Source organism: Pteropus alecto, unplaced genomic scaffold, assembly GCF_000325575.1.
Source record: "Pteropus alecto unplaced genomic scaffold, ASM32557v1 scaffold100, whole genome shotgun sequence".
NCBI classification, from domain to species: domain Eukaryota; kingdom Metazoa; phylum Chordata; class Mammalia; order Chiroptera; family Pteropodidae; genus Pteropus; species Pteropus alecto.
Genome location: NW_006430723.1, coordinates 5,075,441 through 5,100,692, shown reverse-complemented (window position 1 = coordinate 5,100,692; position 25,252 = coordinate 5,075,441). Strand labels below are relative to the sequence as shown.

The 25,252-nt window shown below is 35.2% G+C and overlaps 1 protein-coding gene and 1 pseudogene across 3 annotated transcripts in view; one reads left to right on the top strand and one right to left on the bottom strand.

Moving 5' to 3' along the window:
• The window catches only part of CTNNA2 (catenin alpha 2), a 988,991-nt gene that overhangs the window by 885,141 nt on the left and 78,598 nt on the right, over window positions 1-25,252 (bottom strand). The gene's annotated exons all lie outside the window — the stretch shown is intronic.
• On the top strand, window positions 11,646-11,764 carry LOC112483028 (annotated as a pseudogene).

Here is a 25,252-nt window from a genome sequence, read left to right as displayed (position 1 = left end):
ATTGCTTCTATAAAACAAAAAATAATTCCATATGGACCACACTCAAGATAAATGTTATTAATTCTTTCAAAGCATACTTAGATTTTCAATAAAATCTTTATAAAGAAAAAAATTCAGTTATTCCACCATTGGCAATTTCACCAACTTCAGAAAACTTCACCAATTTTAGATTGTTAATTTTTTTTAAATGTGTTTGAAATAGGAAAAACCTAGATGAAAATGTCAACTAACTTCCACAAGGACCTTTTCAAAAATTACTTACAATCACAAATATTCTATTTTTAATAAATCTATATTATGGAAGTATATACTCAATCTATTGAGCAAATAATTCATTATTATATATTATAACGTCTTTATGATTTGGCACAGTGTCAAGGCTATTCAAGAAAGAGTATGTTTCCCTCATTAAGTAGAATATCTGTATTGAAAAGCATGTTTTTAATACATCAATTGTCAAAAACCTTGAACAAGAAATGTTAACACCTTGTGATGTGTACTTAAACACTAAATAAACTAACAATAGACTCTAAAAATAAATCAACTGAATATGTTTGGACCAGGAGTTACTTATGTGAAAAATTTCTAAGTCATTTGAAGCACAAAAGATTAACTGTCAAAATTCCTTTATATTACCAGTAATACAAAGTAAGATTTAATAGACAAGTGTCATGATATTAGAAGAGAGGGTGACCACATGTTTATGATGACAGAATTTAACCTGTGATACAACTGTAGTTAATAACTTGCTAATCCTAGGACATATGCCCATTTACACATACAGGGTTGTGAAAAACTGTTCCCTTTACACACCTCTCTGCTGTCTAGCAGACACCCACTGGTCGTTCACATCTCAACAAAAGTATGTTTTTTTCTATCTCCTATTTCTTGGTTCATACACCACTGCAGGCAAAGATATGAGCATGTGGCACAACAACTTAGTGTTTGTTTATTTTAATTATGTGTTTATATGTTCTTTCCTCAAATAGACAGTCTCCTTCATCTTCACGTTCTCAGAACCAAGCATACTTCCTGTTATGCACGAGGCTTAATGTTTCAATTAAATCAATAATTCAGTGCATACATGTATTCATAAACTGGAAAACTTAATTTCTATTTATTCTGCATTTATATATGCTTACAAATTGGAAAATGATGCAAGTTAAAACATCTATTGGAAAATGAGAGCATTTCTTACTACACAGCAAATAAGGGACAATCCTCATGCTCTGGACATTTACATGTTAGGGTACTTAAAAGAGAAAAAGAAAAGTGGAAAACTACATTCCTCTTACAGGATTAGTTGTACAATAATACTGGGAAAATACTGAAAACCTTAGAGTTTTAAGCAAAGGTGTAATCTTTGTGTAATTTTAGTTTTAAGTGTATCTTAATTTTTATTATGATTTTATTTTTAGAGCAGTTTTAGGTGTACAACAAAATTGAGAAGGAAGTACAGAGGTTTCTTATATACCCCTTGTCCCCATATACGCATAGCCTCCCCCATTATCCACATCATTCACTAGAATATTTTTTTTACCAAGAATAAAAACTATTTTGACTTGTCACAATAACTCAAAGTCCATAGTTTACCTTAAGGTTTACTCTTGGTGTTGTACATTCTATTAGTTTGGACAAACATATGACATACATCCATCATTATAATAACAAACAGAGTATTTTTAATTCCTTAAAAACTCTGTGCTCTGCCTATTCATCTCTTCTCGACCTACCGCCTCTCCACCTGGCAACCACTGATCTTTTTACTGTCTCAATAGATTTGCCTTTTCCATAATGTCATATAGTTGGAATCATACAATATGTAGCCTTTTCATACAGGCTTCTTTCACTTAACAATATGCATTTAAGGTTCTTCCACATCTTTTCATGGCTTGATAGCTCATTTCTTTTAGCACTGAATAATATTCTATTGTCCGGATATATCCAGGTTATTAAGTCATTCAAACACCAAAGGACACCTTGGTTACTTTCACGATTTGGCAATTAGGAATAAAGCTGCTGGCAAGTCTTTGAACTGAAATGCAGTTCCTTCTATGGTTGTTGAAGTAATGCAGCAGCACAATTATGTACAATCTATGTTCAGTTTTTATATTTTCTGTCAGTTCTCCAGATCCTTCTGGGGTGATGGAATGCCTATGGCTTTCTGACTAGTGTGGCAAAACAGAACAGTTCTAATTCACTCAAATTTGGGTGGTTACTGGTTACATGACTCTGTGGTTCTTTTTCATTGAGTTTTTGGTCCAAAACTCCAGGAGGTATATCAGTTTCAAACTTCAATCAAAACATATTTTTAATTGGCACCCTCATCACAGAAATTAAAAAGATGATATAAAACAAACAAACAAAAAAAGCATTATTATTGGAATGATTCCATTTATACACTTTCCTTTAACATTATTTCCCTGGCATAATAATGAAATGACACTACAATTAGAATCACAGTAAACATTTTAGTCAAATGTTGTATGATCTCTTGTCTAGAAAATAAATAAATAAATAAATAAATAAATAAATAAATAAATAAATGATAAGGCAAGCAAGCGAGCAAGCTGCTATAAACATTCTTGTGCAAGTTTTTGCGTAGATACAGATTTTCAGCTCCTTTGGGTAAATACCAAGGAAGATCGCTGGATCGTAAGGTGAGAATATGTTTAGTTTTATAAAAAAAGACAAATGAGAGTTCCTACTGCTCCCACAACTTCACTAGCATTATATGCTGTCAGTGTTTCAGATTTTGGCCATTATAATAGGTATATACTGCTACCACATTGTTGTTTTAATGTGCAACTTCCTGATGACATATGGTGTGGAATATCTATTCATATGCCCATTTGTCATCTGTATGTCTTCTTAGATGAGGTATCTGTTAAGGTCTTCGGCCCATTTTTTAATTGGAGTTTTCTTTTTCTTATTGTTGAGTTTTAGGGGTTCTTTGTATATTTTGGATAATGGTTCAACAGATGTATCTTCTGCAAATATTTTCTTCCAGTCTATGGCTTATTTTCTAATTTTCTTGATATTGCCTTTTTTAGAACAGAAATTTGTAATTCTAATGAAGCCCAGGTTATTTCTTTCTCTCATGGATTGTAGCTTTTGTATCATATCTAAAAATGTATCACTATACCCAATGTCACCTAGGTTTACTCATGTTATCTAGCTTGTTTTATATTTAAGTCTATAATTCACTTTAAGTTATTTTTGTAAAGGGTATAAAATCTGTGTCTAGATTCATTTTTTTGAGTGTAGATGTCCAAATGTCCCAGCATAATTTGTTGAAGAGCCTAACTTCGCTCCATTATATTCCTTCTGCTCCTTTGCCAAATATCAGTTGACTATATTTATATGGGTTTATTTCTGGGTTCTCTATTCTGTTCCATTAACCTACTTGTCTAGTCTTTCACCAATCTCACATTGTCTTGGTTACTGTAGCTTTATAATAAGTCTTAAGGTTGTGTAGTGTCAGTCCTCCAACTTTTCTGCTCCTTCAATATTGTGTTAGCTATTCTGAGCCCTTTGCCTCTCCATACAAACTTTAGAATTGGTTGGTTGATAGCTTTATAATAACTTGCTGGGATTTTTACTGGAATTGCACTGACTTATAGATTAAGTTGGGAAGAACTGACATCTTGACAATATTGAATCTACTTATCCATAAATTTAGCATATTTCTCCATTTACTTAGTTCTTTGATTTTGTTCATTACATTTCTACCCTAGTTCTCAGTATTTCTTTTCTTCTGCTTACTTTGGATTTAATTTGGTCTTCTAGTTTCCTAAGGTGGAAACCTAAATAATTGATTTTAGATCAATTTTTTTCCTAACATACACACTCAATGCTACAAATCCCTCTAAGCACTGGTTTTCCTCCATCCCACGGCTTTTTATAAGTTGTGTTTGTATTTTCATTTAGTTGAAAATATTTTTAAATTTCTCTTGTGATTTCTTCTTTGACCCACAGATCATTTAGAAGTGTGTTAGTTAATCTTCACATATTTGGGGGATTTTTCCAATTATCTTCCTGTTATTGATTTCTTCTTTAATTCCATTGTGGTCTGAGAGCAGATATTGTATGATTTCTCTTGTTTTAAATTTGTTAAGGCATGTTTTATGTAACAGAATGTGGTCTATCTTGGTGAATGTTCCACGTAAGCTGAGAAAAATTTGTATTCTGCTATTGTTGGATAAAGCAGTCTATAGATGTCAATTATATCCAGTTAATTGATAGTGTTGTTAAATTCAAGTATGTTCTCACTGATTTTCTGCCTGCTGGATCTGTCCATTTCTGAAAGAGGGGCGATGACATCTCCAACTATCATAGATTAATCTATTTCTCCTTCTGGTTCTATCAGTTTTTGCCTTGCACAGTTTGATGCTGTTATTAGGCAAATACATGTTAAGAATTGTTGTCTTCTTGGAGAACAGATCCCTTTATCATTCTATAAAGTCTTTCTTTAACCCAGATAACTTTCTTTATTTCGAAGTCTGCTCTATCTAAAGTTAATATAGCTACTCTTATTGTCTTTTGATTAGTGCTAGCATGGTTTATTTTTATCCATCTACTTGTTTTTAATCTATATGTGTCTTTATAATTAAAGTTGGTGTCTTGTGGACAACATAGAGTTAGATAGTGCTTTTTGATCCACTCTGACAATCTTTGTCTTTTAAATGGTACATTTAGACACTGATGTCAAAAGTGATTATTGATATGGATTAATATCTACTGTATTCATTACTGTTTTCTACTTGTTTCCTTTACTCTTTGTCCTCATTGTTGTTGGGTTCCACTCTTTTTGTCTTTTTTGGTTTTAACTGAGCATTTTATATGATTCCAGTTTACCTCCTTTCTTAGCATATCAGTTTTATATTTGACCTTTGAATAATGTGGTGGTTAGAGGTGCTGACCCCACACCCTCCCACTTAGTTGAAAACCTACATGTAAGTACTAGTCGGTCTTCCACATAGACAGATTCCTAGCCATGGACTGAAAATACAACTGACCCTTGAACTACACAGGTTTGAACTGTGCCGGTCCACTTATATGTGGATCAACTGTATTATTATTTTTTTATTAATTCATTTTTACTTTTTCTGTGGTTTCCCTGAAATTTGCAATTACAATTTTTTGCTATTTTTAAAATTAAAAATCAATCTCTGTTTTTTTAAGTGGTGAAAATGCATAAATGTATACAGAAAAAGTGAATAATTTTAGCCTACACTCATTCTATCATTGTCTCATTTAGAAAACATACAGAAACTATCTCACACGGTTCCACTCGTTCCCAGCATGTACAAACATAAACTATGTGTATTCACTGATATAATTTTGGTTTTGCATATTTATGAAAACAAGGTTACACAGTATAGAGTAAGTACTCTGCAATTTAATGATATATAATGTGCACCTCTTCGGGTCAATAGATAAAGACTAAATAGCTCTTTTTTATAACTTTGTGGTGGACAGACTCCTGTCGCCTGGTGTTCATACATTATGTAATCACCGTGTTTGCATGTAGGCAGGATGTGACTTGCTTCTAGGCATCAGAATACAACCAAGATAATAGGTGTATGTGATTATGTAAATGTGATTATGTATATAAGATTGTAAATAAAGGTCTTGCTGTGACCAACACTCCCTTTTGTTGGCTTTGAAGAAGTAAGCTGCCATGTCGTGAGCTGCCCTATAGAGAGGGCCATGCTGCAAGGAGCTGAGTGCAACCTTTGATAGACAGCCCAAGGCCCTCCATCTGGCAGCATTCAAGGATTATTATGCTGCGGACAAACACATGAGCCTGGAATTAAATCCTTCCCCATCTAAAGAGAAAAAGCTTCAGGTGAGACTTAGGAGCCCTGTGAGACCCTGAAGCAGAGGATCCAACTAAGCCATGACTGGACTCCTGATGCACAGAAACCATCAGATAATAAATGTTCATGGTTTTGAAACACCATGTTTATGGCAATGTTATTACACAACAATAGAAAACCAATATGCTACATAATATTCTATAGTTTGGCTATGCCACAGTGTATCTAAACATTCTGCTGATAAAAGTTCTGGTTTCCAGGTTTTGCTCCCACAAACGATGCTATAATAAGCATCGCTGAAGATCTTTCTTATTCCTATGGGATATACTCCCAGAAGACTGTACATCAAAAATATGTGAAAATAAAGATAATCTTCATTTAAAAATACATTCATTATTCCTGTTACCATTACTGGCGTAGTCCTCTATCCTCCTGTGCACTGATTTCTTCCAAAATCCCCCAACAAGTCTTTTGTTCCAATCAACACCCTACAATGTTTTCTCCAGGCTACAGCTAGAGTGAGCTTTATAAAATTCAAATATGATTATCTCATTTTGTCTCTTAAAACATTTTTTGAATTAATTTATTTTTTTTATGGTGACTTTGGTTAACAAAATCCAATAAGTTTCAGCTGTACACTTTAACAGCAAGGCACATATATATTTACACTGTTAGGTTTCTTTCTGTCACCACATATTTGAGCCCCTTTACCCCATCTACTTCTCCCTCCCCTCTCCCCTTACCTCTAGTGACCACTAGTCTTTAGTCCATGTCCATGAATCTCTGTTTGCTTAAAACATTTTAATGACTTTTCATTGTTCTTAGGATAAAGTCAAAACTCCTTACCATTGCTCAGATGCCTGTGATGACTGGCCCCTAATTTATACTATCAGCCAAATATCTCACTTATATCTTCAGATATCTTCACTGTAATTGTAAAGCCATTCTCAACTTCTTGAACTTACCATGTGCAAATTTTACCAGTCCTGTGCATATGTAGCTCTTTTTCTCAAAAACATGTATTTTTCACTTCCCTCATTTCATTCTCCACTCCCTAATTAAGGTTGAACATCAAATTTACATATTGCTTGTCCTGTAAAGCCTCTTCTGAAGTCCCTGTTCTGGGACTGCTGCTTCCCCTATGTGGTTTCCTGTATTTAAGTACAAAGCATATCCTATTACGACTGAAGATATGAGGGCCACCTCAGAAGGACCACTTGCTGTCTTGTATGAAATACTTCTTGAAACATTGATTGCTGAGATAAATCTTCTGGCAAACAAATATAAAAAAGGATGTAGCTCTCATGGGAAATATGTTTTTCTTACCATTTAATCAAAACAGATGAAGCAGAGGAGTTGTCAAATGCCCCTCCTAACACACGTACCAATGGTTATTCCCTAATTCTCACTAACTGGGCCAGTAAGAATAAAGATCTCATCCAAGAAGCCCAGAAATCTCCAAACCTGCCAGAGAGTCAATAAGCATCACTGAAAGTTTCATAACTGGGGAATTTAGCTCATTAATTAATCATTTTAAAAGGGCAAACACTTACACTGAGCTAACCATTACTCTTAATTTATCTATATCACAACACCAAGGAAGTATCTGAAGAATTTGAGTTTGTTGTCACCTTGGGACTGAAAGCAAGGTGTTAGCATTGCCTCTGTCATCATCAGCTTGGCCCTGATGCCAGTGATTTTTTGTTCATGCTCAGGAGCAAGAGAATCTTATGTTTCCAGGTCTTGGACTCTTTATGTTTCTCCAAGTTCCTCCACAGTATTTAAATATACCCAGGAAACCAGCACTCTCCATCACAGTAAATTTCAGGACTCTTTGACAGCAACCCACAGTAAGACATACACTTTCCATCTCCACCCAGGCCACACAAACATGTATCTATATATTCAAAATAAAAGTTTTCCAGTACCTACTTTTTCATATTCTCTTTTCTATTTTGTTCTATATTTTTAATGATCAGGCATCAATATATTGATTTCATAGCCTACCAATATAGATCTACCCCCTCAGTTAGAAAAACACTGATATGGTTTTCAAAAGAGGTGTAAGTATCTTATTTACAACTATTAAGAATCATAATGTTCCAGTTCTCAATTACAGAATTATCATATCACAACTCATTACTCATTCATCAAATACTTATTAATTGAGCCTCCATTATGTGATCCAAAGGATCCTTTGTTGATCGGCCTCTCTCCATGCATTTTATTTTTATGCATTTAATTCCACCAATGGTTAAATTCTAGCAATGCTGAATTTACCTAAAATTCTTTCCTACCTTTTACTATTCTATTCTAAAAAACTGCGAATTGTCTCCCCAAATATACCAATTTTCAGACTCTTGCAAACCCTTCTGGAGTTGGTTCGTACTTCTCCTTTTGAGTGCTTTCCCTGACACATCCATCTAGAATGAACTGGGAATTCCTACTATACCCTCAGTGCAGCTAGCATATGTTGCCATCAGAGCAATAATTATGCTCCACTGTAATCGCTCGTGTACCCAGTTCCTGAAGAACAAGTTCGATATTGCTAACCCCATGTGCATACACACATCCACGGGGTAATGCTCCACAATACGCCACACTTCTCACCATAACTGTAGTTAATTATAGTTTATTTCTATCTCCCCTTCTAGAGCATAAGCTCTTTGAGTACAGAAACTGTGTTCCTGTACAGGAATCATTCTCTCAGGATCTGGTGCAGAAGCCAAGGCACAATAGTCTTTCAATCGATATTGATAGAATGAATTCATTAAAGCTCAGCACCTAAAATATCCTGGTGACATAGCTTCTACAGGCTTGTCCTGAACCAACAGCATCTACTTGACTGAAATCCTCCCCACATTACCTTTCCTAAAATATTTTCTAAATCGTGGTGTGTTGCCTGAGCTCATCTTCTTTTCACATTTTCCAAACCCTTCTCCTGGCTCATTTCGTCAACTTCTCTCACCTGGTAAACATTCTTCAATTTTAATTACCCGATTATTGTGGTTAATCACAATAGAAGTAATTTTAAAAGGTGAGATATTTGCTAACTGTAAAAGAAAAACTCCTGATGAAATTCAAATATCTTTCCTTGCTTATTATCCAAATTTACAGCTGTTTGCATAGCTCTACTTAATGAATGTAGCTATTTTCATCACCAGCTGAATCACCAATCTCTTTCTTGTTTCTGTTTAAAACTGTCTATCCTCCCCCAGAAATCAGGGAATAATCTTTTTCTTTTTTTAAACTAGACTTGTTTAGAGCTTCCCTCACATTTGCTATGGAAAAAAATTAAAACATACTTTGGGAGTTCCCCTGAAAAGTAGAAAGAAAGGAAAACAGGAAAGGGGTTGGGGGAGATGACAGAGACAGAGACGGAGAGACAGAAAGAAACAGCGAGAGAGAGAGACAGACAGACAGACAGACAGACAGACAGACAATGATAGGGAGAGAAAGAACAATCTTCCATATGGCTCAAGAATTCCTTCATTGCTAATGAAAGTCAATTTATGGAGATACGACCAAGAATGTGCCTGAGACAACAGACTGCATAATTTTTGTTAAAGCTCTAATATTCTTCATTGCACAATTTGAAACAAAGTGAAAATATAGGAAAATTAATCTTCCAGTCCTTTCATATATATTTTCAACCTAAACTGATTTTCCTTTCCTTGCATTTAGTGTCAATCAGAAAACTTCAACTTCTTGAATAAAAACAATGTTTATTTATAAGCTGGATACATGCATCCCATTTTCTGCATATCTGTCTACAATAGTGGAAATAAGTTACTTTAAGATTAAAGGTCTATATTCTAATAATTTAAATTCTTTCCCAGATCTAAGAAGCACATATAAAAGAACTTGATAAGTCTGTATTGATTGTTAAGACTTTTTATGTCTGGATTAGTGCAATTTTCTGACAGTATTTCAGAATGATATTCTCATCAGCACTGACTTGAAATGGAAGGAATGGATGGCGTGGGGTGGGAGAGACTCTTAAGGTGCACAGGAGGGTGATGAGTCTGGCATGCTGTTTTCATTTCTAAGTCTTGGCTTTTCATGGGCTACTTGCTTTTCATGGGCAACTTGCTTTTGTAGGTGTATATGCTCCAGTCTGTATGAATCACCCTGGCAAGCCTGCCACGTAATGTAATAATCACAATTGCACAGGAAATGGATGAGCACAATTTCTCACCACCATCAGAAAAATGTCAAGTACACACACAAGGTTCAGAACATCCTCTTTGTATACAAATAGCTAACATACCATTATTAGCTCTAGAACAACCAGAGGCTTTTCTTGTAACAATAAAATGCTGACAGACTATGATTCATGGACATCTATCTCTTACAATCACTCTTAAAAGGCTTATTTTAAAACAACAAAACCATTAAGATGGTTTTGCAACACTATTTATTGAATTCAAGTGTTAGTCCTAGCTTAGTCAATCATTGATCAGTTACACAGTTAGTGAGCAGATAAAAAGAGATGCTATTCTAAGAAAGAATAATGCCCCACTAAAAATTACTTTCCTTCAGTATGCAAGGAATTGTTTCTGTTTTGGGTTTTTGGTTTTGTTTTGTTTTAGTTTATCTATGAGTGTGAGTGAGGTGTCCTCTACAGCCTTGGCTACCAAATCCTCCATCACATCTCTCTCCACCTCCACCCCTCTCTCCCTCCCCTCCACCACCTCAATCCCTCGCTCTGTCTCTCCATCCAGGAGGCTGGAAAAGAAGGACTCCAGGGCCCTGGAGGATGGCTGAGCCCTGAGATAGAAAGTCTCTAGGTCTCTAAGTCATCTTGATAAATAGTCATCCAAAGAGAAATGTCCAGGTTGAACTCAGCTTGCATTGAAATAAACTGAAATGAGAGGTAAAGGAATATTTATTAAGCATTTAGCTTTCCCTAATACAGCAATTGAAAACTAATGTTTTCTTATCATTAACATTTAAATGAATGTTTGTTTTGTTTTGTTTCTTTGCTAGAAGGGATATTAAAAATGTCATTTACCAAACATTCACATTTTCATCACAGTTTAAAACATCATTAAACAAATTCTTTAAGAGCTGTTACTTTATTCCAAGAGGTTATTTTCTTTCTGTACAGTGTTTTCAGAATCTAATGCAACCAGCCTGGGAAGATCAAAATTTTCAGAAAATAAAAAAAAATAGAAGAATATGCAGAGGGATTTCATAAACAACAGAAAATTTTTAAAAATAAAAGAAATTCTAAACACTGAATCAGTAATCATTTATTAAAGACTGAAGTGTACTCATTCTTCAAATTCATATGTACATAGGTGAAGACTGGAGAGGACTGAGACAAGACTTTGTCATTCTTAAGGAGACTTTTTTTGTTTGTTTTAACCAAAGTACATACTTTATTCAGAATTTCTTGGTTTTTACCTAATGTCCTTTTTCGGTTCCAGGATCCCATCCAGGATACCACATCACATTTGGTTGTCTCCTTAGGCTCCTCTGGGCTGTAACAGCTTCTTACACTTCCCTTGTTTTTGATGATCTTAACAGTTTTAAGGTGCACTGATCAGGTGTTTTGTAGAATGCCCATAATTTAAGATTTGTCTGATGTTTACTCATGATTAGACTGGGGTTACAGATTTTTGAGAAGACAACCACTGATATAAAGTGCCTATCTCAACCTATAAACTATTAATATGACTTGTCATTATTGGTGTTAACCTTGATTAACTGAGAAAGTGTTTGGCAAGTTTCTCTTCTGTAAAGTTACTTTCCCCTTCCATACCATAGACTTTAGGAGAAACTCACTATGTGCAGTCCATGCTTAAAAAGTAGGGAGTTGTCTATAGCCATGCTACCCTGAACATGCCCGATCCCATCTGATCTTGGAAGCTAAGCAGGGTCGGGCCTGGTTAGTACTTGAATGGGAGGCTACCTAGGAAGAGCAGGTACTGTAGGCATAAAAAATAAAAAATAAATAAAAAGAAAAAATAAGGGATTGTAAGCTGACAAGATCCTTGCAGTCTGTGAGGTCAACCCAGGGTTGCCTCGCCTATAAAAAAAAAAAAAAAAGTAGGGATTTATGCTACATACACTATTGGAAATTTTTCTGCATCAGAAATTTGCCTATTCTCCCCCATTGATTTATTTATTCTATCATGTATTTATATCGCTATGTACCTATGGGTAAGTAGTATTGGATTATGAAGTATGATATTTTATATTTTATACTTCATGTTATAATCTGATACTAATTTATTTTGTTGCTCAAACTGTCCTAGCTTTCGCCACAGGGAGCTCTTTCAGTTGGCTCCTGTGTCCCTTTGACATGTGTTCCCGTTACTGAGTTCTTACTTAATTATTTCCTTACTTTCTGGCACTACAAGATGCTCTAAACCCCTGTTGTGTATGTCCAGCTCAGATCTAAAATCAACCATTGCTCCAAGGAGTCCTAGTTCTTTTACTGGAAAGTAGTACTGGAGATTAAGTACTGAATGCTAGGTATGCTCGTGGCTTCTAAGCCCTCTCAGCTATCAGAGCATGGACACATATATGTGTATACTAACTCATGCATATACACATATCATAAACATTTCTATATGCAACCACCTATATATACATTAACTAAACATAATTTTATACTGATTCTTATTCATCTTTGGTCTTCCTCACCAAAACCCATAACCTCGGCCCAATCATTAGACAACATCTTAGTGAATCGAATATTCCACGGTCTTCCCACAGTCTATAATGCAACAGGCAAACAAGGCTTTTGGTAGGCACTGCCGACAACGCTGTACTCTGGTGGCCTCATGGAGCCTCTACGGCCATAGCCTTCAAGGAAGGCCTGAGTCAGCAACAAAGACATAATCATCACCTTGGTTTAATGGAGGTGATTCTGTCACTCAGTAGCCTCTGACAGGCCTTCCTTTCACTCTTCCCTCAACTTTTTTTCCCTTTTCCCTTATCCTCCTTTTAAAAATTTCTGACATTATACTGTCCAAACAGCATTAAAGAAGGAGCATAACATTCTTTATGAAAATGAAATGAGTCTCTTCTTTTCTTAAATACATTCGTCATCCCACAGGGGAGCTTCACAAAAGTCACAATGACCCACAAATGTAGAAAACATAAGGCATGTATTGAGCGTCACCAAAGTGACCTGTATTGTGTTCATTGTTTTAAGAAAAGAAGGTTATGGGGAGGGGGCTTTCCAGATGCACTCCTGCAAAGGCTGCAGACTAGTTATTTGTCAATCACTGCTGATCAAATGACCTGCTTGCTGCGCCAGGTCATGTGCACAAAATTAACACTCTACTCAACTTTTTATAACCCAATTTTGATATTGTCCAATTCTGGCTCCCAACCTGATACCCTCAACTTCCCCCATGTGAGTGTCTTCCTCTGTCACTAGTGTCCAGGGCTGTCCATGGGCACCGAGACTGTAGAATCTAACCTTTAGATAATTCAAATAGATTTTGCCACTGGGTCTATCCTTGAGGGTACACAGTACCTTCCTCAGCCAGGCCCATTGCTACAGAAGTAGTCTTGACTCAGAGTTCTTAGCAATCAGCCCAGTATTTCTGTCCCATTTGATATTTACTGGGCATGTCTGCTGATCAGGTACCTTGTTGGGGGACCACTGGGCGCTTAGGTGCTTAACCCCAACTCAGCTATATTCCCCTGGGGGTGACAGGCACATAAATGCATGAGTGGAGAGGGTGGAGTATGGAAGGTTTCACTTATAGGGTGTCATCTACACTATCTTGATAGGCATGTAGCACTGTCTTAAGTGAAAAGTGAGCAGGACAAGGAGTTTCCAGAGAGCAAAGGGCATTCCAAAGCAGCAGCAATAGGCACACTGTGTTTAAGGACAGGCAGGAATTTACAAATGAGGCCCACAAGGTAAGTAGAGGGAGAGGAAGCTAGAGAGCTGGAAGGGGCTAGAATAAATGGGCTGTATAGGCTGTGATCAGAAGTTTGTAAATTATCAATAGGTGATGAAAACTATTTAAGGATACTGTCACACATAAATTTTCTGCAAATCTTGGCTACAGACGTTTTGCTGGCTGTGGCTACAGCCACATAGACCATGACAAAGGCAACTTAGAACCCATCAGACAGAAAATATATTTTGCTTACTAGGAAAAAAAAATCAGGTAGCATAGCATCTTACTCATGTTACTTATTGTTGACTGTTATAACAACTTGAAAAAAAGCTTCAAAAAATCTGAAAATCAAACGAGTCAGTAAAAAAGAGAATATTATGTTCCTTTCTTTATAAGCAGACCTATCTTCATTGAAGAGAACATTAAAGTCTGGCTTTAAGTGCTGTATTGCTATGGAAATTTTCTGGATCTCACTTAAGATGCATCTGCTTTTAAGGCAGTGAGATTATAAGAGGCAGAATCTGTCTGAGCCATTTAACATGAGCTGAAGGGCGATAGCAGCAGGGGTATTTTTTATGACAAACCTATTGAAATATGATGCTATATTCAAACACTTTCTTAATGACAACCGTTCACTGACAATATTAAGAAACTTTAAATAAGGTGTTTTAAAATCTTGAGATTCAAATCTCATGTCAAAACAACTGAAGGTGTAAAGCAAAAATCACCCCTGGGAAAATAGAAAAGTAATATAATTAGAAAACTGCAATAAATAATGTCAGCAGGGCCCACAACAACCAAGGTTAAACAATCTGTTCTCCAAGAATGAAGGCGGTGGGATCCGATGTCATGCCAGCATTGCTATTGTAGGCACAACCTTGGACAGCTGGAGCCAAGAGCCAATTATCACTCTTGGAATAGGATCTGGCACTGCAGTGACCTTCTTTTTCTTTTTTCAATTTTCATCACCAAGTAAAGAGAAAATATGCTCATTCTCTTCAAAGCTGATGGAGCACAGTGGTCAGCACTCATAATTTGATACTTATGTACATATGTCTGTGTGCACATCCCCTCCCTCCAACTGCAAACTGAGCCTCTGGAAGTGTGGCTGATGACTGAGGCACTCGGGAACGTTTGTTTTATCACAGAAATGGGGCCTTTTATGTACACTTGCTCCAATTTACTTCACAGCTTAATTTGCTGAATGGCAATTTTGATTTCCAGAAATAAGAAGGGAATAGAGGGAGATGTACCAGAGATCTGGGGAAGAAAAACAAGAATGCAAGACGAGGAACCCATTCAAGGAACATATGTTACAGAAGTTACATTAAAGAACTCTTAAGAGCATACACTATCTTCGGCGTTTAAGGGGCTTATCTCAGGCATTTTTTTTTTCTATTTTCTTGCTCAGCAAATTAAACCTCCTACTGGCATAGGAATTAAATTCTAATACCTCAAAAGTAACTGCAAACCATCAACCTAAGAACTGGTACTATACATTGGGCCAGATGGATGCAATCCTATAACTATCATAGAAAAGAACACTTTCACAGAAAAGAAAGAGGAAAAGAATGACAAAATTAAAAACAAAAAATTTAATATGCATTGGGAAAACTCACCTCTGAAGAAATTCAAACAAAATAGCATCTTCTGAAAAAGATCTTGAAACAAGCACACGGCAGACATAGTTGGTCGCTGCCCCAAAGACATGCCCCCTTCTTCTATGCCCCAAGCATTAGGTGCCCAGCCTTGGCACAGCCCTCAAGGATTAAGGCTTACCTAACCCATTCCTGTCTGCCAATCATTGGTCTAAGGCTGTATGTGTGTGTGTGTGAGTGTGTGTGCCCGTGTATGGCTCAGCTCTGTTCAAAGGAATATGAGAAGGGATTTACTGAGGCATAATTGAAGAGGTTTTCTCCTCTAATTGGAGAGAGGAGATTTTTTGACATCACCCTCCTTGCTGCTTTGAAACAAATTCATTACAAGAGAGGAGTTGAGACAAGCATTTTTTGATCCATAAGAGAAACTAACACTCTGAAGTGAGAGGACGAGAGGAAGCAGAGCCCCTGACGGCCTCATGGAGCCCCTAACCAAACCTAGCCTCCTTTCCTACAGATTTCTCACCATGAACAATACATTTTTATGATTTTATCACAATTGGTCAAGTTCTCTGCTCTTTGTAAATGTATTCAAACTTATACAATATGTTTAAAACCCTTAGATATAAAGGAATAATAGTAATAAAGGAAAAACAATGAATTATGAAAAAATAGAAAATATGAATCGGATAAAATTGTATATTACACATAACCAAATAGAAATCTGAAAATGAAAAATGTAACCATTAAGGAAGCAGACAGGATAAACCCCAAACTAAAGAGGATATGAACGAAAACATCATAGGAAGATCAACCTATGGAAAATAAGAAAAAGAAGTTAAAAGACAATACATTAAGGAGTTCCAATATAAGCCTAACGGGAATTCCAAAACTAAGAAAGAAATATTGTTGAGACACTTCCTCAAGAGATAAAGGCTGAGAATTTTATTGACTTAGCATGACATATGAGAATGAAAATATTTCCATTCCTAGACAGAGGATGTGGGGACATTAGAGTATCAAGAAAAACAGAAAAATAACATACTGTTTAGAAGGGAGCTGGGAGAAATGACAGATTCAACAAGACAACCGAACAATTATTACAAATTGCATAGGGGATATAACCATCAATCTAGAATTCTATTAATCAGTTAAATTTTCATTCAAGAGTGAGTGAGAACAAACATAAGGACTTTTTGGAAATAAAAAGACTGTCACTGATATATCTATTAGGTAAGAAGAAAAGTGAACCAAGGGGAAGGTTTGGGATGCAAGAAACTATGAAATGTGGGCAGATATAAATATGTGGATAAGTAGATCATGAGTAGACAGATGGTAGAAGGGCACAGTCTGTTGTTGTTTTACAATGGTAAAATTTATCCTCTTTATATTACTCATTTTTATTTTTTAATCAACCCTATTTTTAAACTTTAATAGTAATATATGTTCATTGTGACAAAAATAAACATTGAACATGACGAATGTTGCATTCAAAAACTAAAGCAGCTGCCATTGTTTAAATTTCATGGCCACAAAAAAACACTGTTAACATACATTGTAGAAACAGAGGAAACATGGTGGAGAGATGGCCCCAGATCTCTCCCCTTGAAATATGCTGTTCTATAGCCTTCCAAACTTAGGTCTCCCTGTATAATCATGAATACACAATGATTTAGGGATGAAGGGGGTATTCCAAAATATTCCTATTATGCATATATTTCAGCTTCTTGCTTCTTAATCTATCAACACTGTATTTACAAGTCCTCAATACTGTTCTATTTTATTATTTTTAATGAGTGCATAGTTTAGAGCAGGGTGACTCAACTTTTTCTGTAAAGAGCTAAATGGTAAATATTTTTGAATTTTTAGACATAATGTCTCTGTTGCAAGTTCTCAGCTGTGGTTTCGTAGCATTAATGCAGCCACAGCCAACATGTCTCTTTCCTCTCTCGATCAATCTCAATCTCTCAATCTCTCAATCTCATCGTGTTAAGGGAATGTCCACATTCACCTTGTAGTATTGTTGGGAAGATGCAAACACACACACACACACACACACACACACACACACACACACACACACTCACCCCTTCACAGTAGGGACATGGCCAAGCCAGGAGGTTTAGGCATGTAGCGAAGGGGAAGTTGACTTGTGGGGAGCTTTAGTTTGGATGTCATAGGATTATATACGTAGTTCACAGTGATCTGTGTGTATCACTGAGTTACTGTTAGACATTGTCCCCCCTACCCATCGCATGGTGTAGAAATGAAGAATTTCTCTCCCACCCACTTATGGAACTCAGTTGGTGCTGTGACAGGAAGGTGTACGGCGAGAGTTCTTACATGATGCAGACATGCCTTATAGAAGCATGTATATAGCAGTGTCAAGAAGTGCATATGTGCAGAGTGGAGAAATGTACATATGTGTATAGTGGTGTAGAACCAAAGTTTGGAAAGCATAAAGCCAAAACTTAGGAGGAAATTCCTACTAAAATCAAATATGTAAAACTTTACATGGAGGATGTTATCATTTTCACCTCCTTACACAGTACCCTCCAGTCAAGAATATACTCTATAATAAAGAAATATAATAAAGCATATATAATTTAAAAGGCACTATATTTTTTCTTATTTTTTTTATAGAAATGAAATATTTAATCAAGCTCAAGTATTCCATTGTAAATGAAATTTTGGAATATTTCAGTAAAGCAAGAACCTTATGGACTCTCAACTTTTTTTATATAGAAAGGTTAACCTTTTTAGTCAACTTTAAATGCTATTTTTAGAAAAACTGAGAGAAAATTAAGGTGAAATTTTAAGGTATGAGACAAATATGATAGACAGAAGCAATAAAATCAAATCGAAAGTAATTACTGATATTAACAAATAAATTATACCAAATTTTATCTGATTATACCAAAAGCTAAACTTATTAAGACAAAAAATTATTTTTCAAATAAATGTAATTACTAATATTTTGATTATTTGATAAGCCAGTTCAAAAAGAAGTCTGAATTATATGGACATGCTGGAAAAAAACCATTAAATTTCTTGATGATTTTACACAAAATACTGTCATCAACAAATATTACCAAAAATACCAAATATGCTTTCTCTTCAGCCACAAACTGGCTAATAAATGTCATAAATTCACAATATTTAGTATTAGTCACTGCTCAGGAAGCCTTAAGATTCTCTGAAATCTAACAGCTCATATATGAACTCTATAGAAGTTTGTCCAAATTTGAAAATAATCTCATAAATTTACATAATATTATCAATAGGTGTAAAGTCACAAGATATTTAAAATGGTAATAAACACACACACATACTTCAATCAACCATGCTAGAGAAAAGACTAAATTAGCAACCTATTTTTAATAAAAAATATTATATAATTTTGCACACGAAAATGTGATCAAAGGGTATCCAACCAAAAAATATAGAAAAAAAATATAATTATGATAAATTACGTAGTTAATAAGAATATTATTTAGCTTTTTGAATTTTGTGACATTTGTGTTAAGAGCTTTTTAAATTTTGCATTTGGTTGTGATTTTTTCTCATTCTTAATAAATGCCCACATTTCTACCTATTTCCATATTCCTAATTCTTATTCATTTCCTTAATGAGGACCCCAAATAGAGTATTTTTCCAGGCCCCACAAAACCTTATCTTTCCCTGGTTATAACCATTTAGCTCCTAGGAAAAATGCCTAAAAGTATTAAAATGAGATTTTTATATCTTTAGATCAAAGACTTTTGACAACATTTTAGAACGATGAATATGTATAATATAATCCAAAGTGCTCTCCAGTCAGATCAATTAATAAATATAGGGAAAAAACCTCTGAAATTTACAGAGATTTTCTTGGTTTTTCGACACCAGGTTATCCTTATATTGTGACTAAGCAAAAATAAATAACTCATAAAAGAAACAGAGAAGACGCTGCTTTTAACGTTCAGCTTATTTTTGAATGCTATACATGCACTATCAGTTTCCTAATTACACAATTATACATTTCATTTTCCATCTCTGTGCGTTCTCCCTTTTACCAGGTTCTCTGGAAGAATCTCTAGGTCTCCTGATACAACATTTCCAAGAGTAGATTGCTTGCTAAATTGAATTTAGTATCTCTCTATTTTGTTCATTCTATTTTCATAAAGTTTAGAGTAAATGGGATTCTCTATCCTGTACTTGCTATGAAAAATGCAAAAATATGAATAGGAAAAAAGTTCAATTTAGCTTACATCTAGCTACCAATTCATCTTTCACCATAATGTATATTTGATAAAGCTCAGGATATTTTAAAAAGAACATCTCAATTAGCTGAATACTAGAGCTATATAAAACTAAGTTACTGATTAGGTGCAGTATAGCCCCATGTTAAGAGGGGAGGCTGCGAAATCAGACTGCCTGCTCTTGTTTGAATCCAGATCCTGCACATCTAGCTTGCTGACCTAGACAGTTATTTAACCTGAGTAAATTTCCCAATGATAAAATGAGGATGGCAGTAAAAGCTCTTACATGGTGACACCGCTATGGAGATCAAATCAGATAAATCATGCATATTGCTTTAAAAAGAATATGGTAATAGTAAACCCTCCAAATATATTAGCTTTCCTTATTATCAGTCATCATAATCCTTCTCGGTCATCTAGTTTTTTTATTGTTATCTAAAGTATTTAAAGTAAAAGCCAACCACAAGATCTATTACCTGAAATACTGGAAAGCAAGCACAGGAAGTTTGTTTTGAATACAGCAGATTTGATTCAATCTTTCTATTATGATTATTATGATTATTACTTTACAACAAGAATTACAGGCTCTTGACTAAGAATATAAGAACTCTCTACTTTGTCCTTATCAGTAAAACTTATAGCTGTCTCTTCCCATTAAAACAAACAAAAACAGAAAACAAAAAAAAGGACCGTGACACCCTACAGAATATGTCTTGTTCACATTCTGAAACTTTGGAAATAGTCTACTTGAAAATAACATGGTGACAACTAATCCTAGGAATGTCTGTGAGGCTGATATGCCTTCCTTAGGTTGAAACTTGACTACATGTTTTAGTTTTCACAAGGAAAGATGACTCAGCATGTATGTAAACAATCATTTATTGCTCTGAATATTAAATATTAACATAATTGTGGGTTTTTTCATCTTAGGAAAACTGGGTGGCCAGCTAAAAGCAAAACTGCTTTCAGAAACTATTTGTGAAGAAATCTACTGAAGTCAATGCCTAGGCAAAAAGAATATTATATCATGATGTTTTAAAGATGTAAAATCATGCAGCATTAATTCAAATTACTAACAAATGCCAGTGTATTCCAATAAAATTTATTAATTTTTACACAAGAACTGTTTCTTAAGTGTCAATATTTTAAATTATTTGGCCATACTTATAAATTATGAAAATAATACCGAACAAATCATATAAATAGAAATCTGCCACTCTCACAAATCAAGAATATAAAGATTAACTTCTCTGACAAGGGATTTAAATTTTCATTTTTATGAATCCTAGACCCATGACTTCTTGAATTTAAATGCTTCACAAAAAGCTGAATCACAATTTTCTATGGTAAAAGTTAAAATAGGTAATCTACATCAGGTTTTCTTAATGTTTTCCAACTTTGATTTATTCTTTAAATTACTAGGTTATATTTCTATTGAAGTTTGGTCTAAATTATTTTTTTAATTATGTCATGGAAATGCTCTCTTTTTTCCATGCCCTCATTCCCACTAACTTAGGTCAAGCAACAGAACTTGTTTAAAAGTAATCTGCATTTTTTCCCCAAAACAACTCTTTTTCAACATTCAATATGGTATCTTCATTCACGCAAAAACATTTTTTTAAAGAGTGCAACATATTGTATTCTGATAGTGAATGGCTGGTGCCACAAAATGTGGGTTACTTCTATATTAAAGAGGCAAGATTTACAAAACAGATACTTAAAGTTAGTTTGTTATTAAAAGTCTACCTGCAATAAAACATTCATACCCCCCACAAAAACAAAGCCATGGTTTCTGATTTAGAAACTATTGTTGAAAAAAGTGTTTGAGTTCAGAATTTATTAAAATTCAAACAGCATTCCTTTAAGTTACCAGTAAAGCAAATATGAAATGTGTTATGTTGCATATCGTGTCCTGATTTGGATTATTCAAAAGGTATCCAGGGTAAAATGATCATGTTGGCCAGCCTCTGACACATGGAACATTTTCACTCAGGATTCATTCATTCTACCAGTATCATCTACTCACCCATAAACATGATTTTTTAAATCATCAAACAGTTGCTATGATCATGACAAGAGCACAGCAGAAAATGTGCTGACTATAAAGCATTCTGGAATAACATTTACACTGCAGGTGAAACCTTTACAGATTCTGCAGAGTCCAAACAACCTAGTTAAACTTTGGTGCCTATGAGAGGTCTATTAGATGAGAGATAGGTAACAGCTTTAAAACAACAGCCTTCCCATGTCACTAGACTGATTTTTAATCCACCCATTAACTCAAAATGTCAAAAATCTGAATTAACCTAATTTAATAGTAGGAATAGTTATTTATATCATTGACTTGTATAATTCAAGGCAAAAATAGAAAATACATTTTTTAATGAATTTATTTCTTTTCATGGTGACATTGATTAACGAAATCCGATAAGTTTCAGCTGTATACTTTAACAGTAAGGCATATATATATTTACTCTGTGTGTTCACCTCTCATAGTTAGATTTCTTTTTATCACCACATATATGACCCACTTTACCCCATCTACCTTCTCCCTCTCCCTACACCTTACCCTCTGGTAACTACTAGAGTCTGTCCATGAGTTTGTCCTGTTCATCTGTTGCTTTTAAGTTTATATCCCACATATAAGGGATATCATCTGATTTTCAACTTTTTCTGTCTGCCTTATTTTGCTTAACATGATTATCTCAAGGTCTATCCATGTTGTTGCAAATGCAGTATTTCATCTCTTCTTATAGCTGAGTAATATTTTATTGTATATACGTACTACAGCTTCTTTAGCCAATCATCTACCGTAGGACATTTCGGTTGCTTCCATGTCCCGGCCACTGTGAATAATGCTGTCATAAACATTAGTGTGCAAATATATTTTCAGATATGGGTTTTCAAGTCTTTGGGGTAAATACCCAGTAGAGGGATTGCTGGATCATGTGGTAGATCAATTCTTAGTTTTTTGAGGAACCTCCATACTGTTTTCCATAGTGGCTGTACCAATTTGCAGTCCCATCAGCAGTGTATGAGGGTTCCTTTTTCTCCATATCCTCTCTAACATCTGTTATTACTTTTCCTGTGGATTACAGGTATTTTAACAGGTGTGAGATGGTATCTCATTGTGGTTTTGATTTGCATTTCCCTAATAGCTAGCGATGTTGAGCATCTTTTCATATATTTGTTGGCCATTTGTATGTCCTCTAGGGAGAAGTGTCTGTTCAGGTCTTCTGCCCATTTTTTGATCAGATCATTTGTTTTTTGTTGTTGTTGTTGTTATTGAGTTGTATGAGTTCTTTGCATATTTTGGATATTAGACCCTTATCAGAAGCGTTGCTTGAAAATATATTTTCCCATTCGGATGATTGTCTCCTTACCTTGTTGACAGTTTCTTTTGCTGTGCAGAAGCTTTTTAGTTTGATGTAGTCCTATTCATTTATTTTTGCTTTTACTTCCCTTGCGTTTGAGGTTAAAGTCATAAAATCCTCTTTAAGTCCAGGGTACTTGAGTTTAGTTCCTGTTTTCTTCTAAGAAAATACATTCTTAATAACATCAAAGTTTATGCTTCTACAACAGTAATTAAACAATTAAAAATAATTACTGGGGAAACAGTTATGTAAATGAACACACACTGTGATTCCCTCTTTAAAATCTCTCCTCAGAACTTTCACGGGCCCATCCCTTTATAGCCCCACCATTTAGACTCTTCTGCCTTATGTCACTGTAAACATTCTTCCTATTCACAGAAGCTTCTCCTGTCCTCCGACATTAGGTACCCCCAATATACGTTCTCACAACACTTGTACTTGACTTTTCTAGCACTTCTCACAAATTTAACTAAGTAGAAGTTTAACCATGTACATCTCGTCTTTCTCCTTAGATGAGAGGGTCTATGAAGGCAAAGGCAGAGGCCTCTCTTCACTTATACAAACAGTCTGAGCAACCCAACAATTTATGTTTGTACTCACATAAATTGGATGACTGTGAAATGTGAAACTAACCGCTTTATTTCAGGTGTAAATGCACGTACTTAAATCTAAATCGTACATTTTGCTAAGTTGTGGTACATATGAAACCATAACTACAAGCAAGACAATATATCCATCACCCCCAAACTTTCCTAGAAATTTATAGAAGTGGAGTAATACACTAATTTCTCCTTTTTGTCTGCCTCCTTTCACTGCAAAATTATCTTGAGATTCATACATTCTGTTTGTATCAGAAGTTCATTCATTATAATTCATTATAATTGCTGAGTAGTATTCCATTATAGGCATAATATCACAATTTGTTTATCCAGTCATCTGATGATGAACATTAGTTATTTCCAATTATGGTTATTATTAAAAAGCTGCTATAAACATTCATCTGCAAATTTTTCATGGACATATGGTAGATATATGCATTTCAAAGTGTTTTTCAAAGTGTTTTTACTATTTCACATTCCCAGCAGCAGGGTATAAGGGTTCCAGAGATTTCACATCCCCACAAAAACTTGGCAAGATCAGCCTTCTTAATTTTAGCATCTGAAAAGCTCTGAGCACCAGTGCCAATTCAGCTGTGTGAAGGGGGCACCAGGGACTTACCGAGAGACATTGTCGGAGTGAGGGCCGAGGCGAAACCCACTCAGTATGGAAGTGCCAACGGTATCCATTGTTCCCTGTTGAGCCCTCCTACATACCAGTGTGCTATCATCAAACTGGATAACAGAGGTCACTCTGCCCAGAGGATTCTCTGAAACCCTGCCTCCTTCAACTCAGGCCTCACCTAAGCCATATCCAGGTGTATCGTCAGCAAGTCAGGTGCTCCTTGCTGAGACTAACACTGGTGGAGGCAGCTGGCCTCAGTTTCTGGTGTGACCTTTTGAGGCAACTATAAGCAGAGCATCTGTGGATTGCTTGCTGAATCTTAACAGGTGGCCCCAGAGGGGATAGAGGTTTGGGCTAAATTTGGCCTGCAGCTGAACCCCTCTCAGGACTGTGCTATTGGACACCTTCTTCACAAATCCACACTAATAAGACCAGGTGATTTAGAACTTTTGCTTAGTACATAGAAACAGATATGGAAAGGCAGCCAAATGGGAAGACAAAGAAGAAGAAACCATATGACAGAACAGAACAGAGATCCAGATATAATGGAGTCAAGTAATCTAACAGAAGCAAAGGTCAAAACACTAGTTATAAAGATGCTCAATGAACTTTTGGGAAGTGTAGAGAACTCCAACAAAAAAATAAAAATGGAAATGGAGATTATAAAAGGGAACCAGTCTGAAATGGAGAACACATTATCTGAGATGAGAAGTATATCAAATCAAATAAACAAAGAAATAAACAAAGTGAATAAAGAAGAGGATCAAATGTCCTATCTAGAGGATAGAAAAGCCAATCAGGACATTCAATCAGAATGACAACAAAAAAGATGCCAAGACTATAAAAATAATTTTAGAAAAATATGGGACACTACTAAGTCTCCAAATATTCATCTGATCAGTGTAACAGAAGAAAATCAAGATATTGAACAGCTGTTTGAAGAAATAATGATGGAAAACTTCCCTCACTTGGGGAAAGAAATGGACATAAAACCCCAAGAAGCTCAGAGAATTCTAAAAATCAGGGATCCAAAGAGGCCCACACTAAAATACATCATAATTAAAATGCCAAAGTTTAAATACAAAGAAAGAATATTGAAAGCAGCAAGAGAAAAATAAATAATCA